We start from the raw sequence: 14,941 nt of genomic DNA on the forward strand, positions 1-14,941 counted from the left end.
CCTTATTTGCCTTTTTTACCATGCATTACTAATGACATATAAGATACATCCCTGTCTGCTGTTTTAACAAGCACTTTTACTAAAATAATTGTAATTAATGATGGGCCCTTTATAATAGATTATTTTGAAATTTCTGCTTCAGAAAGTGCTATCAGCAGTAAAATCTCCATCACTAACAACAGATCACTCTGCATCACTAGGCAAGAGAAAGGCAGCTTCAACAGAGCAAATAAAATCGCAAAATTAACTTTTTTCAAAATAAAAGGAACTGCAGTGGCTGGATGTCTCATATGGGTTATATATTTCTTGTGCTTTCTGCATTTTTCATGTTCACCCTAATTTTTAGAGGAAATGGTTCCATAAGATTATAAAAGACAAATCATTCTTCCTAGAAAGATCAAATTGCTCCTGTGATCAAGTCAAGTAATTCAGCTTGCTCTGGCCCTATGGGAGGCAGAGAACTAAAGGAGCAGCAGCCCCTTAGATCACTGGGTCATTGGGTCACTGTCCTCTCTGTAGGAAGACCTAATTCAAATGACCCAAGTGACTAGCCACTCACTGCAGATGAAAACTCTCAGATTAATCCTTATCAGGTCTGTGTTATCTTCAGACGACTCAGAGCTGTTCATGCAGTTTCTGATATTGCAGATGCAGTTCATCATTAAGCAGCCATGGAGATCTACAGCACAGCCTTAACTGAAGCAGCACTGTCTGTCTGGGGCAATAACCATCTCACCTGAAACCTGACGGAGCTGGCAGATGACTCTGCAGGGATAACAGCAGAAGCAAGGAAATCTAAGATTTTGCAGGAAACTTTCACAGAGATTTTTCCAGAAGTTTTAAGAGGGCATTTTCATGTGTAGTTGTAGTAATAACTTTTGTATTAATGTATTAATACTTTTTGTCCCTTTCAAAACCCTCAGTTCACTTCTGACTCTTGTCATCTACACTATGGAGTCCCATTTAGAGGCCTAGTGCAGGAAAGTACATAACTTTATGGTGGCAATTGTAAGAGATATGGGAAGATTTCTGGTTTTAAGAGGCACAGTTGGACCAAAATATTCTACTGGAGCATCTAGTATCAACACTGCAAAACCAGAAATGCATCCTATTTTATGGGGTTAATAATCTTTAGTGCAGTTATCTTATTCTTTCATCTTTTTATTGTCTCATAATGGAATACCATTTTTAAAGGATATTGTTCCAGATAGTATCAGAGATTCAAGAAATACAACCTATTAGCTTCTTTCTGCACTTATATTAGGCCCCTTAAGAATAACTCACTTGGAAATAACTTGTGAGAAATACTATCTCTATCTTATGGGCTTTTATAGAACTCAGTTTTATTTTTATGGATGTTGTTCATTTACTGAAAAGGTTAAAGATCTTTTAAAGTGTTTCTTTATTCACAGCAACCGAACTTTACACACATGCTATGAACAAAAAACTTCTGCCATACCACCAGCAATTTAATTGCTTCTGCCATTATATACTAGCAGTCAAAACCCCAGATTTTTCTTACATTATACAATAAATTATAATATTATAATTTTATATTTCATCATACTGCTACTTATAATTATAATATTATAAGGAGCAATATGATGAAATATGCATATGTAGAGCTGGTCAACAGAATATTACTGAATCCAGCTCAATAAATTTCGATTTTCTATGTTTAGCAAAAGTCAGAAAAAAAACCTCACCACCATCAGCAAATAAGAGAACTGATTGGAGTTTCAGTACTACTATCATGGAAAAAGAAAAAAAATAGGAAAATTTCACCCTGCTGAGGAAAGGTCACACAAATCACTTCTGCTTCAATTGCTGGCTTCCCTGGAAGCACAAGCCCCACATAAGGGTCAAGTCTTCTAGGGCTGGATCACACTGTAGGCCAGAGGCAGCTGTGAGGAGTGGAAGCTGGCTAATCCTGAGCCTTGAAGGTGCCCTCATGCAGAAATATATGGTTAGAGACAAAGGTCTTTATTAGCCTGGAGAAAAGGGGGCTGAGGGAAGACCTTATCACTTCCTGCAACTATCTGAAAGGAGATTCAGGTGGTGGCTGGTCTCTTTTGACAAGTCATAGAATAAGAGAAAATGGCCTCAAGTTCCACTGAAGGGGCAGGATGGTAGGGGAATGTGTGTGTGTGTGTGTTAGATTGAATGTTAGGTAAAACATCTTCACCAAAAGTGTTGTCGAGCACTGGAAGAGACTACCCAGGGAAGTGGTGGAGTCACCAGCCCCAGAGGCATTAAAAATATGTGTAAATGTGGCACTTAAAGACATGATTTAGTGGTGAACTTGGAAGTGCTATGATAATGGACTCTATGATCTCAAAGGTCTGTTCCAGTGCAAACGTGTCGATGATTCTATGATTTTATCATTCCTGTCATAACAATTGTCTACCCCTGCATTTGTAAGTAGGAACAAAACTGACACTGAAAAGGAAGGGAGAAAGTTTATTAGGGAACATTCTTCTCACTGAATATGAATTAGAGGACTATTCTTGAACTAATGGACAGAGAATTCAATGCATTTTTTTAATACAGCATGCAGACAGTTTAAAACATATACCAAGAAGTTATACTTGATGCTGTAGTTAGTACAGTACAGTATGAATTCAGTCTTATTGATACTGGCAAAATTTTCATAACATGTGCATGATTTGTGAATAGAGCTGTGCCTGAATCAAGGCCTCATTAAAAACAGAACAAAACAAGTAAAAAAAGAGGAAAAGAAAACCCCAAAAATAGAAGGATTGCTGAATTATTTATAGAACTCTCGTGAGCTCTGTCATATCTTTCCAGTGTATCATTTTGCCAGCAAAGCTGTAACAACCTCAGATTTTAGAAACATGCGATATGTACAAAATCAATCAATAAAAATCTGTCTGAAAACATCAGCAATAACACACTAACTTTATTACTTAGCACTCCTAACTTGGTTTTTGATCATGAGGTTTACTAGTCTCTTCTCAAACTATCAGCTTTTCAGTCTGTGGGAGATAGAATTAGACTGCTAAAGAGTTGAAATGGACCTTAAGCATCATCTAATCCAAACTGCCCCTTCCACGTGGACCCCTCCCACTAGACCATGCTGATCAAGGCCTTATCATTCTGCCCTTGAACACTGCCAGGGTTGGGGAACCCACAAACTCCTGGGCAACCTGTTCCAGTATCTAACAACCACCACAGTAAAAAATTTCTTCCTAATATCTAACCTAAATCTCCCCGCTTTCAATCTGTACCCATTTACTTTCTGTCCTGTCACTACAGTTCCTGATATGCAGTTCCTTTCCAGTTTCCTGGCAGGCCCCTTTCTAATACTGGACAGATCCTATGAGGCATTCACACAAACTTCTCCAGCCTGAACAGCCTCAGCTTTTTCAGCCTTTGTAAGAGAGGTGCTCCAATCCTCTTATCAGTTTTGTGCCTCTCTTCTGGACTTGCTACAACAGTTCTTATGTTGGGGACACCAGAGCTGCATGCAGCAATTCAGGTCTCACAAGAGAAGAGCACAGGGGGACAATCACCTCCTTTGACCTGCTGGCCATGCTCCTTTTGATGCAGACCAGACTGGCTCTCTGGACTGTGAGCGCACATTGCTGGCTCATGTTGAGTTTCCCATCAACCAACACCCCCAATTCTTTCTCTGCAGGCCTGCTTTCAACGACTCCTTCATCCAGACTGTGTTTGTGCCTAGGACTGCTCCAACCCAGGTGTAGGATCTTGCACTTGGGTTTGTTGACCTTCATGATGTTTACACAGGCCCACTTCTCAAGCCTGTCCAGATCCCTCTGGATCGCACTATCCCCTTCCTCCAGTGTGACTGCCCCACAGAGCTTGGTGTCAGCAGCAGATTTGCCAAGGGTGCACTTGATCCCACTGTCCATAACCAAAACAAGGGTGTTGAACAGCATTGGCTGCAGTTGTGACCCCTGAGGGGCACCACTTGACATGTGGACAATGAGCCCCTGGCCACAACTTTCTGCATGCAGCCCTCCAGCCAGTTCTTTATCCTGTGCATGGTCCATCCATCAAATCCACGTCTGTTCAGTTTGGAGACAAGGATGTCACATGGCACAGTGTCAAAGCCTTTGCTTAAGTCCAGGTAGATGATGTCAGTTGTTCAGCCCCTATTCCCCAGTGCAGTAGCCCCGTCATAGAAGGTCACCAGGGTTGGCAGGCATGATTTTCCCTTTGTAAAGCCATGTTGGCTCTTACCAGTCACCTCTTTACCTTCCATGAGCCTCAGCAGTTTCCAGGAGAATCTGCTCCATGATCTTGCCTGGCACAGAGGTGAGACTGACTGCTCTGTAGTTCCCCAGCTCTTCTGATTTTCCCATTTTAAAAATGGAGCTTATACTTCCCTTTTTTGGTCATCATGGACTTCACCTGACTGCCACAATTTTTTCAACAATGATGGATAGTGGCTTTACAGCTTTGTCTGCCAGCTCCCTCAGGACACACAGACAAATCTCATCAGGTTCCATGGAATTGTGCACATTCAGGTGCCTTGGATGCTATTGAACCCGGCCCTCTCTTACAGAGGGCCTTCATTCTCCCAGTCTCTGCACTTGCCTTTTTCAAGTTGGGTGGCATGACTGGAGCACTTGATGTTGAAGACTGAGGCATAGAAGTCATTGAGAAACTCAGCACTCTCTTTTTCCAGGGTAGTGAAGTCTCTCATTTTTTTCTGGAGAGGGCCCACATTTATCCCTAGTCTTTGTCTTGCTTGCAGCATATCTATAGAGGCCCTTCTGTTATCCTTAATTTCCCCGGCATGCAAATAAGTGTGGCTCTGTTGGTTTTGGGTCTTTTGTGGTTGTTTTTGGTTTGGTTTTTTTTTTTTTTTTTTGGTTGGTTCATTTTTTGGGGCATTTTGGTTGGTTGGTTTCTGTTTGTTTTTTTTTTCCCTTATGTTTTGTTTAGATCTTTTTTGCTGTTTTATTCAGATTTTGGTTAAGATGAATAATACTTTAATGAAGATTTCCTTGAAAAGCCATATAAACCCTGCTGTGCAGATATTTCACTCTTTACAACCTAGCTACAATCCTCTTCTAAGCTATGGTGCCAAATTTTTATGCAATGTTCAGTTTCATGGCACAAGTCTGCATGTATACAGACATTTATATGGCAGATGTTTTGTGCATGATATTTTTTGTTTTCCTTTAAAAAATTGTGTTATGTCTATGCAAATTCCCTGTATTCCAATAATTTTGTGAAGAGCTGACAAATGTGCTCAGTACTGTATCTTTCAACAGGAGTAGTACTCAAATACAGACTGCTTTGTCAACAACATCTGCAACACTTTAGGAGATGCTTCAAAATTTGTTTCATTTTAAAATTCATTAATTTGAAGCATTTAAAATAAAAATGCATTATAAAATCATGCATTTCTGGCTTTCATTAAATGTTTATATTGCAGAGAATGTGATTTTTTCAGTACCCTTTTCTTCCTTCAAGTTCACATTTTGTGCAATACAGCAGTTCACCATTAAAAAACAGCTATTCCTTTGTTAGTGTTAGAATCAAAAATAAATAAAAGCTTGGCACTGTAAGCAGATGTTTTGACCCAGTTCAATTTTGATGTTCCTAAATGAAAAATAAAATATGACTTCTAGAGGATAGAATGGGAGTGGATTCCTACATTACTAAGTATATACATTGCTCTTGTAAGAGCCTGATGACAACACAATGAGAACACTATGATTATTTCAGCAATGCAGGTAGAGACATTTTCACACTTCCTTGAGCAGAACAGCTGCATAGTATTCTAACAAAGAATTCTTGATTTGATTTTAACATCTGCTAGTGGTCTTATATTTTTTATCATTTATTATAAGAAGGACTAAGAGATTACCAATGAAACACAGACATTTGAGAAAGCATTCACACTGTAATTGGAGGACCTTCTATCTAACATTATTATATAAACACACATTTATTCTTCAAGTCATACCATTTATTTCAGCAGAGTTAGTTACATCAAGAATAAGACAAAAGAGAAAACAGCAGTTCACAAAGGAAAAACAAAGATGAAAGGTATGATATTTAACATAACAAAGCCTGCTGAAAATCAGATGATTAAGTGCAAGTATGCACTTAATGAAATGGAGGTGAAAACAGTGCTGCTGTTGGTGTCAAATTGTCTTCTGGAATGAGAGTAATGGGATTATTTGATTTAAATATAAAGACATAAAATGTGACTATAAAAATAAAGCTAGGCATCAAACCTAAATGTCTGGAAGTTTCCTCCCTCAAGTGCATTTTCCATCGCTCCCCCAGCCTCCACTGAACATGTTTACCTCAGCACTATATGGGTAAATCTGTTCCTCTGGATTGCCTGCAATAGCCAAGGTACCCGCAGCCTCTGTTCAGATTCCTTAATGGCTCCAAGTTCTTATTTTTCTACAAATAGCAACTTACTATGAAAAAATTTCAAAAGTCAGTAGAAAATTCTGCAATGATCACCATGATCACTTAGCAAGTAACATAAAAGGAAAAGGCAAGCCACCTAAAAGGTTACATGATAAGCATCTAAACTTTCCAAATTCAATCTTTTAATTTGCATGTCTTTTAGAATTTACATTTATTAGATCTCTCTGAAGCTAGTATTAAACAAAAAAAGTTCATTCACATTCTATACTGAGGCCCCTCTACTATTTTTCAGGTTTAGGCAGACAAGAATATGAAGTCTGGCTAAACCACCAGGATCAATCAGGGAAGACCTGGCAGTACCTCAAGCAAGGATGATGACAATAGGACAATCCATCATTTGCATATCAGTCTAGTAGGTAGGCCAATCATCTGGGATGCATCTAGACCTATTTATGACAAGGGTGGTTGAATCTCCTATTCCTGCATTCTGGGAAAATGCCATGATCACCAGGCAAATATCTCAAATCAGAACATTTTATCAGTCCCTTTTCAAAAACTAAAGCACGATGCAGAAAACCTGAAGTCACATGGAGATCTGAGGAGATATTGTTCAAACTCAATAGCTGACAGTCATCAGGGGAAAGAACAGAAGATACAGACCTCTCTCCATGAAATATAGATACATTTTTATATTGACATGGGATAAAAAACAGTTTGAAGAGATTTAATTTTCTTCTGGAGATCCCTAATCTGACTGCAAAGGCACTGGGGACAGAAATTTCTGTGTCCTGGTGGACGTCTGGATAGGTACCCACTGTTCTGACTGGATAGTAAAGTTGGCCACATTTGCTCATGTCTTTGTGAAAAATACAGTAATTGGCTTGTACCTGATCTTTCACATGCTACCTCTACTATTATAAGAACTAAGTATCAGTCTTCCCATAGCCCTGACAACTTTGTTTTGCTGTTTACACATTTGACATTGCCACACTGCAAAATGTGTCTTTCTTCTGTGGCTAGAACAATTCTAAGAATTGTTCTGTAAGGGAAAATTCTCAGGACTTCATGAAGAAAAAGGAAAAGAGGTAGGAACAAAAAAGAAAATAATAAAAGAGGAAAGAAATTCAAGCAAAACAAAAAAAAAGTAAATGCATTAGAAAACAGAGATGCTACCTTTAAAAGTTCTAGTTCAGAAAAGTACAACATCCTCCACAGATTAGGACATGGACTTTAGGACATGGTACACTGGTGTATTTCACATGAGTGATGAATTTAATGCACTTTGTCTTTACTTCAGAGGCAACTTTAGAACTCTTTGGTAAGTGCAAATGGGGAAGAATAGCAGGGTTGGCTGAAAAAAAGCTAACAAGGTGTCCATCAGCAATTGTTGATGGCCCAAAGGCATTGGAACCATTTAATAAAGACAGACAGACTCCACAGATTTTGGCCTAGAATAATTTAATCTGCAGTATTGCAATCAGAAACTGATGTGGCTGAAAACTAACCTGGCAAAAAACAATGCCTATTTTGGCATCCCAAACACTTCCACAAGCACTTAGTGCCTGGCCAAAACAGACGTCAGACATATACAGACAGAGTGAAGTGGGAGAATAGGAATAGGACAGTCTGGCTTTAGATTGGTTTAGAGTACCACAAAGCTGCACTGTCAGTCAAAAGAAAAGGTCTTATGATATATGTGGCTGATTGATTTTACTGTCCCACCCTTGCCTGGCTTTAATTGGATCAAGGATCAGCCAGTTTTACTCACTTCCAACCTCTTGATTCATCTATGTAATGAGATTGATAAGATCTAATGAAAAACAGGAATAGCTCAAGCTTTGGGTTATCACTTTCCCATGACAATGTAAACTGAATTGTTCTGCACACCCCTGCACGCTCATATGCAAGTAGCCAGGAGGAGTAGTTGAAAACAAACAGCTGAAAACTCCTCATAGGCAGGAGCTAACTAGAACAAAAAAATGGCAACTTTATCCTTAAGGTCTGCCTCCAAGGTAATATGAATATTGAATATTTCTATTCCAAATGGTTAATGAAAATATAGCAGGGGAATATTAAAAAATAGAAATGTCTGGTCTGTGTCTACCTTTCACAGACTTTCAATAACACTTAACAGCTTAATACTTTTTATGCCTTTGAAACCATTCTTAATAAAGTAGTGTTAGACTTTTCACAAGTCTGTCAGTTCCTGGGCCACCTCGACCTAGATCAATACACTCCTGTTAAGTGTTATTATGCACTGTTCACAGGTCCTTCATCAGTATCTTGTTGAAATGACAGTTTTCAATATGACAGGCCTTTCTGAATTAATTTTCAAGTATGGTTTTAAGAAATAATGTGTCAAATGTTATTATAAAAATCCCTGAGCTAAAACATTTTTTTCATTTTCTGTATTCACTGCTTGTTTTTTTCAGTCCAAGAAATCTAGCTTGCTTTGCATGACTTAACAGAAATCTTCATGGACACTCTTAAAAAAGGAAAAGTTCCAAAATGGATATACATGTGCAACAACTTCAGTTTCTAACACTTGTGTCATGAACATTTTCATTGTGCAAAAAGGGTGTGTAAGAATTTTAGCATTTTAAATTCTTGGTATTGATATCACATACCAGTTTCCAGCCTTCATAAGTTTACATTACATGCCCACAAAAAAAATGTTTTAAACTATATACCAAGTTCTGCGTTACTCTTTCCAGCTTTCTTCCTTGTTTGCATTATCAAATCTTTTTTTCTTCCACACGTGCAATATATCCTGTAGTCCCCTTTGGCTCAAACACATGGCACTCAGCATCTATTGAATCCCTTCTTACAGTGCATTGTGCTACTTAATGCAAGAAATTGCACAAGTAATCTCTACGTTTGTTTCCTCAGATAGTCTCTCTTTGCAGTCACTTATTAAATGAAAATTGATTTTTTCCATATTCATGCAAGAAATCAGTAGCTTCAGACAATATCAATCTATCATGAAGCATACATGGTAGGAGCAGACAGCACTGTCTCAAATTATCTGATCTAGCAGATGAGGAGTGAGATTTAGTGGCTTAACACAGACCGTAAATGAAGCAGCACCTTCTGCCTGACTTCCAGCTGACACCCCACAAAGGCAGTGGTCTGTAGGTTCTATCTTACAGATGCACACTCTGTGCAAGAGGCCATCAATACCCTTAAGTACCTGAAGGCACTAAAATGATAAACTGAGAAAAACTAAATCATAATTAGAATGTCTGTTTTGCTTAGAATTGTCAAAACACAAAAAGCCCCAGTGTTACCATTATTGATAGGGATTTGGTTTATCTGGTGCTTTTAGTCCATCTCAGTACTAATTCTTAACATGCTTATTTCTTAGACCAGTTACCATGTTATTTCAGTATTTGGAAAGGTTTATTTAAATGGAAATGGTGACCAGGGTGTTAAACAATAATAAAAAAAAATAGTATCAGTGTATTCACATACACTCTTTGATGGGCCTGCAAATTTTCCAGGTAGATGCCTGAACCATCCAATATAGGTGTGAAATTTTTATGCCCCAAGCCTTGCATTTTTAAATTTAGGCTATTTTTTTTTTTTATTTTGGGAAGATGAAAGAGAATCCTAGCCCCATATAAAAACATAATTTTTACTGGTGTCTTGGAAAAGGATCCAATTTAGAAAGAATTTAAAATGACAGTTTTTTCTGTTTATCAGATTAAATTCTGTTTATCAGGACCAATTTAACAATTTAGAAATTCCTTAAAATGCAGCTTTTAAAACCTCTGAACACTTGAATCTTCTTTCAATTCACAATACATTCGCAATTTATTGTGCGCATTCATACAATCATATAGTAGCCAATGAACTTGCCAAGTTACAGATGTGGTTTTATTTACATTTCAGACTTCTGATTTCAAAGTATAGGAAAAAAAAAACCCCAAAGGCTTTGATTGGTGTTTGCTCAAACCCATTAGATAGATTATTGAAAATTACTATTATTGCCTTGGGTAGAAACAGCTTTTGTTTACTTCCTCAAACTGACAGTTCAGACCTCAAACTGATCAAAACATAGCTCATTTTACACTGCAGTAACTGCTTTCAAATATTGATTAATCTATATAACAAAGAAAAGCCAAAGTTCATAAGCTTTAATCAGAAACTAGATTTACCTCACTGAATCTAAAGCTGGCTTGTCTCTAAGTTAGCATAGTAAAGTTGGACTGAATGCTAGAAAACCCAATATGAATATAAGTAATAGGAGGCATGAAGGAAAATATATGTCTAAAATTCTTATCTTTCTAAAAATTGTTTATTTATTTGCACAATAATTGCAATATCTTTGAAATAGCCCATGCAGAAGTGAGCATTCATATTTTCTGTAACTTTAAATAGACAAAAGAAATTAGTATACTATATTTCATTAAAATCTGAAAATACATATTCTAAAAGTGAAGAACAAAACTTGAGTTTACCTAATTTCTTCCAAATATTTATTTGAGATGTTAACAAATTATGATTTCACTTTGTATGCCATTTTACTACAAGTCATTTTTGGCACAAATTTTGGTCTCTTTTCAAGCAGTGTGGATCAGTGAATATCAACAGAACCAGTATTCAGCATTCATGACAGAGGAAGGCAGTTAATCTCTTTAAGGTAGTTCTTTAAGTATTTGACAGCTCCTTTCAACCTAAAGTCTACAAAAATCACAAAATCTTTGCTAGCATTTTGGCTTAGGACTTGAAGATTACTTATTTGACGTGAAGAAGTGTATTTTGATAAGGATAACAGAGAATAGAATGTGGAGGTTTCAACATTGGTATGAAAAAGAAGTGCACAGCTTTGAAAAGACTGTACTAGCTGAAGCATTACTAACATGCAAGAAAACCTGTGTATTTTGAAGGAATAGTACAGCCCCTTCATGAAATGCTTCAGCTTCATGAGGATTTTATTTCTATTTAGATTTCTTTGGGCATGTAGTCCTTAAGACATGGGGCCACAAAGGCATCCTACCGCTGTGCTTGTAAATTGTCTAAAGGGGCTATTCTTCTCTAACGCAAGAATTAGAAACATGATATTTAACTTTTCTGAGAATTATGACATCCAATTCCCACAATACCTTTCTTGGATATTAACAGCAAAGAATCTATTTCCAACACTGTCAATGATGACACATTTGCAGATTGGGATACCTTTTGTAAACAATGAGAATAATGGAAACTCCTCAAAGCATTAAAATATCTTGCAAGCCAAGGAAATAAATAGGTTGAATCTAGGCCTTGTGGCACACATCGATAGAGTGGCCATTGAAGCATGTGGTTATAACATGTAAAGAACTGATATTTTTCTCTCATAATTTATGTTAGTACTACTAAGAACATCAAATTAATACAAAACTATTTAAAGGCTCAGTTAAAGCACTGTACAATGACTAGGACTGATTCTATAGATGTGCTGTTGCATTAGAACGAGATGCTAATTAAAAGTAACCTAGTTCTGCCAGTTCCTATGTACAGTAACAGATACAGATATCATAACTTTTTTGATCTCAACAAGATCTGCCATAGCTGTTCTGCAGAAAGTGTTCATGTTCTACCCTTTCTCTGTTCGGTGTGTATATATGAAAAGTAGAACACATCAATGTTTTAACACACAAAAGTTATTTCAGGCTTACTTCCAGTTATGTGGTGTGGTCTTGGAAAATCTTAATCAAATATCAATTTCAGAAGCACACCGCTGAGACATGAGTTAGTTTTAAAGGACTTTGTGATGCATAATGCTTGGTGAAGCAATGGACTCAGAGCTCAGAAAACTGGCTGTCAGAGGGACTTAAGAATGCAAATGATTCTTTGTGGAAATAAAAATAGAGGTTTTCTTAAACCAGATTTCTAGACAACCAACTAGAAATTAAGAGTGAGTATATCTGAGCATGACCCAAAAGAGTTAATGATCTATTTCACCACAAAAGTGTGTTTGTGAGAGCCCTTTCAGCTGCTGTTAAGATCTCTCACAAGAGTGGCAGACATGCCATCATGAAGAGGGAGACAGAAAAGACAGAGAAGAAATAGGGACTCAAATTTTGTAAGCTCATGGGATTTGAAGCAAAGATAGTCCCATAGGTTAAATAGAGACAAAGATCCTGATTCTCCAACAGTTGACTATTAACAATGAAAAATTCAGGATCCTAATTTCTGCCTTGTTTCTAAAAGCTAATACTTGGCTTGGAGTGAAGGGATAAACCAGGCCGTGGAAAAGTGTCCTCTGTAATCTTGGTCCGTATGTAGTGCTCCTGTTACAATTTGGACAGTGAAGGAGCTCAGCAGATGAATTGCTGACAGATCTATAGAGTGGACACTGAAGCACATGGCTATGACGTGTAAAGAATTGGTATTATTGTATCTGTTTCATAAGTTGACCACTTCTGACAAAAGGGAGGGGTGAAAATTAATTTGGCATGGCATGCATGCAACATTTCACTGCTTTAATCCGGTGCTGCCTGAAAGCTTGTTTTGGTAGGTATTGTATCCTGGAATGACACAGAACTAGAACTGGCAGGATGTCAAAATACTTCCAAAACCAGCTTAACCAAATGAAATCAGCTGAGCTGTGGAGATGTGAAATGCACATTTAGAAAGACTCAGAGCTGGAATGTAGGTGAGGCTAAATACAGGTACACCAGTGTTATGTGAATACCTAACAACAGCAGGAATATTACCAATAAGGACATTTATACATAACAATATTTTTATTTCTAAATGAATCTGAACTGATAAGCCTCTTAAAATGTTAAGTCAGGACTCCCACATTCACTGACCTATGGAGCTAAGAACTGTTAATCTTACTTCTACTGCTGGGGAAACTGAGGCAGAGAGGTTCAGTGACTTACCCAAGGCCACAGAGGTAGTCACTGTCAGAGCCAGGATTAGAGCTCAGGAGTTTCTGGCTCCCAGTTCCCAAGCTCAGACCACTAGATCATGGCCTCAGGATATATCCAGCTGATCTTCAGTCTAAAAAAAAGTAAATTCTCAAGTATGTTACAAATATGTAACATATATATATATATATGTATATTTATATATGTATACATATATATATATATATATATATACTTCTTTTTACCTGAATGTAATGATATGAGTGAAAACACATTGCTCATAAGTCAGTGCTGAAAATAATACCAGTATATTTTATCTGAGTTACCTTAATCATACATACATGTATGATAAAGCTTTGCTGAAAAAAATTATGATTTAAATTAGAGCCAATACAAATATGTATTGTATTTTTCAGGGTAAGGAACAAATTGCCTTTCCAACCCAGCCAGCATGTCATTTACATTAATGGTGAGGCATTCATATTAATGATAAGTTGCTCTGTGTGTAAGTAAACTCTATTAAGAAAGTCAGGTCCCTTGGTGGAGCTAGATCCTTAGTAAATTTTACTAGCTAAGCACTGAGCTCCATGTCAGAGTAATTACACCTTTTATCCACTGTGAGCTCTCTCTTAGCTTCTCCATATTCCTTAATTTCCCACTTCAGCTAATTTAGCAGTAAAACCACAAAGGTTTAAAAGGTTAGCTGCCGAGGAACTGGCGCATGAATGTTCTGTTAAGCTCCGTGCATTGAAATCACATTATGTAGAAGAAGGAATTAATTAAGTAACAATTAGGTAGCGATGGATCATTGACAACATATCTACACTTGGGTGCTAAAAATTAATTTCCCCTGTAAAAACAATACATTCTGCATCTTCTCATCTATACACAAGCAAGTTTTACACTTGAAATATAAAATGGAAAGGCCCTTCAGCAACTCATTTAAAAAAAGAGGCATATCTTCTGGCACTATTAAAACTATAAAATATTTTTTAAAATCATATAGCTTAATTTTAGTAATTAATTGAAAAATTAACGAGGATAGAAAAAGGAGAAGAAATTTTTAAAGGCAGGAGATTTTCAGAGTGACTCTAAGGACATTTGTTATATGAAAGCACTTAGTATGTTAAAATTGCTAACAATTGTGTAGTATTCTCTGGCTATCTTATTTTGCAAGCTGCCATATTGTTTCCTTGTATTGACAGTCAGCCTCTTAATACACAGATTGGCAGTTAGCCCAGTCAGTCCTCAATTCCAAAAGCCTCTTAGCAGATGAAAAATCTTTGGTTCATTCACACCTTGTAGAAAGAACAACAGGGCAGAAGTGACATCCAGATCCATTTAGAGTACACTTTGAGTCTGATTTTCCTTTGCCTTGCACCTTGTGTAGTCATTTATAGCTTTGCAAAGTGAGCACAAAGTGGATATAAAACACTGCTACTCATGTGAGGAGAGAATTCTGATTTGGTTGCATTATTTCCAGAGGTGATCACAAAAAGTGCCAGCCAGTTGAAAAATCTGGCTCTGCATAGAAAGTGTAAACAATTTTGACAAAAAATATAAAGTAAAAAGCAGCAGCCCTTTCCAAACATTTTACATAAATTGCACTTTTTTTTCAGCGATGGATATGTTCACTTGCTATTTGCTTGGAATTCTCATAGAAAGAATACTAAATGCTTAACTCATCTACAGAAAACAAA

The 14,941-nt window shown here is 37.1% G+C and overlaps 1 protein-coding gene across 18 annotated transcripts in view; it reads right to left on the minus strand.

Annotated features, from left to right (window-relative positions):
- Positions 1-14,941, minus strand: part of TAFA5 (TAFA chemokine like family member 5) — a 505,223-nt gene that overhangs the window by 159,616 nt on the left and 330,666 nt on the right. For 8 of the 18 annotated variants that reach the window (XR_012580125.1, XR_012580124.1, XR_012580122.1 and 5 more), the window contains exon 5: positions 13,254-13,374. The exons of the other annotated variants lie outside the window; for them this stretch is intronic. The gene's annotated coding sequence lies outside the window, so the exon portion shown is untranslated. The remainder of the gene's footprint in view (positions 1-13,253; positions 13,375-14,941) is intronic. 18 annotated transcript variants of the gene reach the window in all.

This window comes from Zonotrichia albicollis, chromosome 4 (assembly GCF_047830755.1).
Source record: "Zonotrichia albicollis isolate bZonAlb1 chromosome 4, bZonAlb1.hap1, whole genome shotgun sequence".
In the NCBI taxonomy this organism is placed as follows: Eukaryota; Metazoa; Chordata; class Aves; order Passeriformes; family Passerellidae; genus Zonotrichia; species Zonotrichia albicollis.